The sequence below is a fragment of the Triticum aestivum genome, chromosome 7A, assembly GCF_018294505.1.
Source record: "Triticum aestivum cultivar Chinese Spring chromosome 7A, IWGSC CS RefSeq v2.1, whole genome shotgun sequence".
NCBI lineage: Eukaryota > Viridiplantae > Streptophyta > Magnoliopsida > Poales > Poaceae > Triticum > Triticum aestivum.
In genome coordinates this window covers 177817831-177825568 of record NC_057812.1, presented here as the reverse complement: position 1 = coordinate 177825568, position 7738 = coordinate 177817831, and positions in this window count along the sequence as shown.

The window sequence follows — 7738 nt, the reverse complement described above, 5'->3', positions numbered from 1 at the left end:
GCTGCCGTCGCCGCAGAATAACAGGGGGTGTGGGTGAGTAGAGGGAAGCCCTGGCCAGCGGTGGGAGTAGTAGGGGCGATGAGGCCTGCGCGGCAGCACAGCCGGCCACAGGAGGCGGGAGTAGGCGGTCCCGCCAGCGCTGCTTTGGCGGGTGGAGCAAGAAGATCAGAGATTGAAGAAACACGATGGTTGTTGGATTGACATCCAACGGTTACATCTGCTCGAATTGTTTGTTGACGTATATAATAACTAAAAAAATATTGCATACGCGTCAACTAAACAGGCCCACAAGTCAGACCACTCCCTCTTTTTTTAATAATTTATATATAGCTCATGGCAACTTCTTATGCAATTTATTGCAGTCGTTTTTTTGGTTGGCCAGGGCCAATTTCGCATATTTCTGTGGGTTCCAAACTATTTTTAATACCGAAATGTCCAGCCAAATTTAAAGTACTTTGAAGATATATTTAAATTAGGTTAATGCCTAGTGAAATAGGAATCTGAAAATGTAATAAAATTCAAAAATTATAAAGTAATTGCCAATTTTTCATCTATTTTTATATTTACAACCCATTTCATATTACTTTCAAGATTTGCAGGCGTCTTGAAAGAGTTGCAGCCCATCAGGGGGTAGAAAAATAAGTAGGCCTGGATTGGGTATTCTTCAGAAAAAATAAACTGGGCTCATTTTCACAAAGAAAAAATAGCTGGGCTGGTCACATGGTGAACATAAAATATAAGCCTGGGCTAGACGGGCCACAGCCCAGTTCAAACCCTGCTCCGTCTCAACAATACCAAACAAAAAAAATACTGCTCGAGTAGCTACGTCCCAGGTGTCAGCCGATCTTGTGTTGTTCTCTTGTCTATTGACTATATACGCTCACAATGCCGTGGGTCCCAGATGTCAGGAAAACACTAGGAGGAAGCATTTTATTTTTCCATATGCTGACGTGGTGGGCCCCTACTGTCATCCTCTCCACGTACTTCTACCAATTCCTGTTGTTTGTTGACCATGTTGACAACGTGAGAGGGCGGCGCTGCGGCGAGCGCACCAAAGCACGTAGAGGACGTCGGCGTTAATGATTTAGGAGACGGTGGGGCGGCGATGCGTGCGCTGAGGCGCAGCCAGCCGTGGGAGGCGGAAGCAGGCGGCCCCACCGGCGCTGGTTTGGTTTTGGTGGCTGGAGGAAGACAGGACTAAAGAAACATGACAGACTGTAAAAGCAGCAGGAGTACTTAACAACCTTAACTGAAACTAGCAGGGGCACTTAACAACCAAAGCTAAAAGCAGTATGAGTACTTATACAGGTTTAACCGTACAAAGCACGCCTCGAACAGTGCTACTTTGCCTACAGTTAACCAAGGGTGAGGCCGCCAAGCCCCAGGATAAGGCCCAGGCGCCACCCCGCGCATCCACAACCTTCTGAAAGCGGCTTGATCTTGCAACATGGTCAATAAACATGATATTCGCTTTAGAGCCATGGAAAAGCATGAACATAATCTTCTGTCCTATTCTCCAAGATGGACGGGCCTTCATTATTTGAGACCACCCATGAATAAGTATCTTTTCACCTCCAAGGGGAATTGAGTAGGTCGACATAAACATCATGTTGTGACCAAGCGCAGGTCTGACCCGACCATGGTCAGGCATCTGTATAGGAACAATAGAACTCGGCAGTTCCTGTTTCAAGAAGATCACAGCTGTAAAACTGTGTATAAGCAATAGTTTATGAACAACATATATAACAGAAAACAACTCGTACCATAAGTTTCTCGACACAGTTGGACCTGTTCAACGAGTGCAGCAGTGGCACACATATCCCATGTGGCCTTCCACCATTGAAACGCCCCACAAGGACCTCAAAACGTCAATAAAGTGTAGGAACTTGTCGATGTCGATCCAGTCAACTTCGGTGCCATTAGTAACAGTCGAGTTATTACAGAGTAACAAATTAGCAGACTGCTTAACTATGAAAAAACCTACACATGCCACCAATTATAAGAAAATATTAGTTAGAAGTAGCATCTTCGTGAGAGATTCGTTGCTACTTCTAAAGTTAAATTGTGATTAGTTAGATAGAATAGGTGGATTAAGAAGTAATCGAGGCAACAAGCAAGAACCAGATACAAAACTAACATGGATGAACAATTGGAATGATGTCGGGGAGGAAGATCGCAATGAAGATGAGACCAGGTTCTGCTATTTCCATCAACATTCGTGCGCCAACTTTCAGTCCATAACACTTGAGAAAGTTTATCCAAGTCCGGCCATAAAAAAAGCAGCGACCTTCTTGGTTCATGAACCCAACTCGGAACTTATATCCATGGCTTGTCTTCACTGTGACCATTAAACTAGTGTATTCAGTTATGGCAAGGCCCAGCATCTTGAGTACATGTGTTCTGGCAGAGCAAATAATACACTTCGGGAAAAATAATATGAGAACACATCATGTTAAAAAAAACCACCCTCCCGGATAGAAAAGAGGATTCTAGGAACATACTGTGCGCGTTTCAAAATGTTGTGTTAGGATGACAAGGAAGAAGTGTGGCGTCTCGCCGAGGGCGCAGAAACCTGTAGGGTACTTGCACTTTGGGCACTGCAAATGAAGCACACTAGATTCAGTAGGAAGAAAAATGCATCAACGACGGCGGCTGCCATCCTAGGATTACTTGCGACCAAGGGACTTGGGTTTATCGGGGATCGATGAAGAATTCGTACCTGGTTCTCCATGAGAAAACCCTATGCAATAGCCGAGAGGGGGTTTTCTCTGAACAAGCAGACGAGGGAGAAGGAGATTCAAGCCCAGTGAAATATTGCCACTTCGTCCGTCCAACTTACTGCTAAAGCTGGAAAGGGGAGGTTGTGATTTGACGGCTCATTGGGCATTACTGCGGCGCTACGACCAGGGTGTGTCTACCGTGAAGTTGTGCACTTTAATTTGTGCATATGGCACGTGGACCCCGTTGTCGGTTGCCCCACATATGAGCGAAAGGAAGTAGAAAGACAGGAGTAACTAGTTACACATAAATATATATTTTGACAGAGATATACTCCCTCTTTAAAGAAATATACAGATCTTTTATATCACAGGCTCACCTTGCCGAGAAATATACTCTCTCTGCAACGCACGGGCATTATGGGGGTGCAGCTTTTTTTATGGGGGTTCAGCTGAGAATATAATACTCAGATAGGCTCACGATTCTGGACTTTTGGCCGCAGGCCGACCCTGCATGGTTGGGGGCCCATGTGTTCTACCTCAGCGCTTTTCATATTGCAAGCGATCGGTACGGCACTGGTTTTAGATGTTGTCGCAAGGCGAACACACAAAATTGAATAAAGCACGACAGCTATTGGAATGAAATCGAACGACAGTTCCTAACCAGCAATCAGAGTTGCAATTCTATCAATGATATACCATGTGATAAATAGTACTGTCGTACTACTTATACACACAGGACACTTGTTTCACCATGCCAGATTATTACATCAAAATCTCTCGGAGGATAGATCAGTTCGGCAGTTGTGTGCTGCTACTGAAGAATTTCAAAGTTGATTTGGACCAGCTCTCCTTGCCAAGAAAGTTCGATTTTGACATCATCCCCTACCGCAAGATATGATTTAGATTTGAACCTTGCCCATCCTTTAGCGTCAATCATCATGCGACCATCCTTTGTATTTATGGTATATTGAGCAGGTTCATTCACACCAAGACTGCGCATAGTAAGAGAAACATGGCCGCAGTCGCCCAGATTGTTGAACGACTCCCTCATTGCTCTAGAAATTCTTTGTTTGCAAACAAGAAGACATACCCAAACAGTTAGATCAACACAGTGAATCATGTGAAACAACATGGAAAGAAAAAAGAACAAAGCACTTGGGCAGCCAATGCTTACCAAGAAGGTGGACATGTCGGTTTTTGTAAGGACTTTGGTATATGAAGTGCGAACTGTAGCCCAGTCTGTTGCCGGTGCAACTGCACGGGCCAGAGCAGATGCAAGTGCAAGTGTTGGTCCAGGTGCCGAAGCCGCTGCTGCTGCCGGAGATGGTCCTCCTTGTAGAACTGGTGCCGGTGTCGGAGTAGGTGCCAGTGTTGATGCCCGATCCTCCGGTAGATTAGATTGATCCGCTGATGCGGTCGGTGCCCAATCCTCAGCTGGATCAGACTGAGTTGCTGCCGCTGTCAGTGCTAGAGCAACTGCCGGTGCTTGATCTGTGCGAGACAGCGGCGATCGTGTCTGGTATGCTATGATCAGCTTTCTAACTTGACTAGGATCTGTGACCGTGATCCAGTCTTTTTCTTCATTTCTTTTAAATGCGAGAAGGACTAATTGTGGCATTTTTGTTAAACCAAACTGCAGTTCATCATAGGGATTCAGCTTGTACTCAGACAACAGACTGATCCAATTTTTTCTAGTAATATAAGTGATGGACGGTGCCTTCATTACTGACACGACATAAGAAGTGAAACCTGCAAAAATAGTCATCGTAGAGCAAACCAAACGGTTTATTCTGTGATGAATGTCACATGGCAAAACCTGCATAGTAAAATTGCGGGAAAAGAAAGAAAACATGACATTAAATCAATAAGATTTAGACAGTAAATCAATAAGATTTACTTGATGTGACACGAGTGAATCCTTACCAGGAAATCACTATGTTGAAGTACTAAACAGAAGATTCATCATCCAACTACGCGTGGCATGCAGGGGCCCCGCCTACTCCCACAAGCAGGACAGTCCAAAGGTCATGACAAATCATATGGACCGAACATCCATGGGGCTGGAAATCCTGGTGGGTGCGATAAACCCTGCAATGCATACAGATATTGGAGTGTAACCATAATTGATAGACTGTCCTCACAAAAAATATGATATGGATACTTCAAAATATACAGACTGAATTGAGTGGATAGACATTAACATAGACCGTTCTCAGGACTGACCACACACCAAAAGCGGCAGTACTAATAAACAATACAGGGTTCACAAACACAAATCAAATACTGAACAATAGTACCTACTACAGACAAGCAAAGTTACACTTACTAAACCCCGCATAACTGACTAGGCCATGGACTTCGTGTGAGATGTCTACATGCACCATCACCATCTTGTCAACCTTGGAGAACCTAACAGAGTGGTCTTTCCACTCATAAACATGATGATGAAGACAGGCTGCATCAGATTTGTTGGGAAGCTTTACAAGAACCACACCCTTCGTAATCGAAGGCACAACCAGGAAATTGTTGTGATCAAGTACAGCTTCGAGAACACGCCTGACAACAATGCTACAGGAAAACACTAGTTCAGGACACGTGGCGACAAGGACACATCAGCTGGATAGTTCAGCAGTAGAACTCATCATCAGGTCTTCCAGTTCACACGACATGACTTTTAGAACTTCATCTCCACCGCGGACCTGGTTCTAATTTCAAACAGAAACCATATTTTACTACTACCTCTGTTCAGAAATATAAGATGATTTTCGATATTATACTCCATATATGACTACATATACGCACAGAAATGAGTGAACAAAGACACTAGAACATGTCTTCAAAGGCATGAGAGCAGAGGGATTACATTCAATATCCATAACACAAGTTACTAAGGCAAATATACCCTCTTAAAAGGTAGCATTGATGTTCATAAAGTACTCCCTCCGTCCCAAAATTCTTGTCTTAGATTTGTCTAGATACGGATGTATCAAGTCACATTTTAGTATTAGATACATCCGTATCTAGACAAATCTAAGACAAGAAATTTGGGACAGAGGGAGAAGTTGAAAGTAATCTATAAGAAATCAGTGTCAACCTCTCGTGTGTTTTGGTCAAAAGAGGAATTTATAACCGTCATTTGGCACACAAAAATCAGATGCGAGATCACCCAGAAAGTTGTACTACTTGTACTAGTACTGCGTATTAGATGAAAAAACACGATCAAGATCAAGAAAAAGATCGTCAAGAAGAGATATTACCTGGACTTGCTTAATGAGGGATCCCGGAGAGGGGGGCTTGGACAGGGCGATGGCTTTGAGCTTGTCTGCGGTAGTCTCGACGGGGTGCTTGCGCTTCTTCGTACCATGAGCCTCGACGGTTTTGGCCGGAGCCATAGACATCACTTCGGCCGGTGCTCTAGCGTCCATCAAGAAACTGTCAAATCGAAATAAAAGAAAAGAAACCATAATCACAAACCCAAAAGAAGAAAAGAGAGGGAGTTATAGGATCAGTCTCGGGGTTGCAAGACCGGGTCTTGGCCAGAATCAACACCATTGATGCGCTCACCTTTTCTTCTTTGGGAGAGAAGAACAATGGCAGAAGCAGGTCAGGGTTTTCTTGAATAAATGAGGAACAAGATGAGGCAGAAGCGAGGGTTGGGTAGAGAGGAAGCTGAGAGAGAAGAGTGAAATGATGGTTGCTTCGTCCGTCCAACTTACTGCTGGAAAGGAGGGGGTTTTGTGATTTGACGGCTCATTGGGCATTACTGCGGCGCTTCGATCAGGGTAGTCTACCATCACTCTACCACGGAGTAATTTAGTGCATGGCTGGTGGACCCCGATGCTGGCTGTCCCACACGTCGGTGAAAGTGAGTAATTTAGTGCATGGCTGGAGGAGGATCCGCATGGTAGAGCGTGTCCACTATTTTTTAGAAGAAAAAAATGATTACAGCAAGCGTTTCCACTCTTACGATGGAGGAGTGCGAAACACAGCAGCCACTTGAACATACACAGTGCTCCTACTACTAGGCATGTGCAGTGGTTCAGACGCCAGTACTACACAATCTTGTTGCTAGTGTAGTAAGATATGACGATAACAAATGATGTTGTGCGCATGTCAACTACTCCTATATGTAACATAGTACCACTTTTTCGACTGTCCGGTCGAGAATGAAGGTGAGATCAATGTTAACAGAACTAGGTCCACAGCGCACGGAGAGTACGGTGCTACAGTACTCCATGAAACATGAACCATATGAAGCACGAATAGTGTTAGGCAGGGTGTATGAAGGGTGCACGGGATGGGAGCAAAAGTTCCCTTCTCGACCCACTTTTGGGTGTCTGGCAGAGTGCATGGAGGGTGCATGAGTCCACACTAGTAGGTTGACAAAAATACACGAAGAGGAAACAACTATATTGAGATGAGAATGCAACCAAACACACCACACGCTTTGTGCTACATTGACTGATCTGCATCATCTGAGTTTGATCCAACGGTCATGTTGCGCCGAGACATGGACATGCCCATGCAGAGGGCGCCTAAACACCACCGAAGTCCCTCTGCTTCTCGAGGCGCACGACGTTGGTGATGCAGGGTGCAACCGCCCACAGAGCCCGCTCCCGGTCGACGGGAGCCAGCTTGTCAAAGACGACGTCCAATGGCACGAATGGATTCCGGTGACGGAGCCCTGAAAGGATTCGCTCGGCAACAGCGACGGCAGCCCACAACCCCTCCTTGTCCAGCTCAGCCCCCACCATTGCGTGAAGACGGCTCAGCTCCTCGGAGATATAGGTGAAGAAGGAGACCAGGTTAGGAAGCCGCAGCTCGTTGAAGTCGACCGGGTGGTCGAACGGGTTTAGCTCGACGGCCGGCATCGTCGCGCTAGCACGACGGTAGGCATCGTGTAGCTGCAACACGTGCGTGGCAACTTGGTTCACCAAGTGGCTGAGGCGATCCTGGACCTCGTCACGATCGGCCCGCTCGCGCTCCAGCCGGCTCCCCTGACGGCCTATCGTATCTCC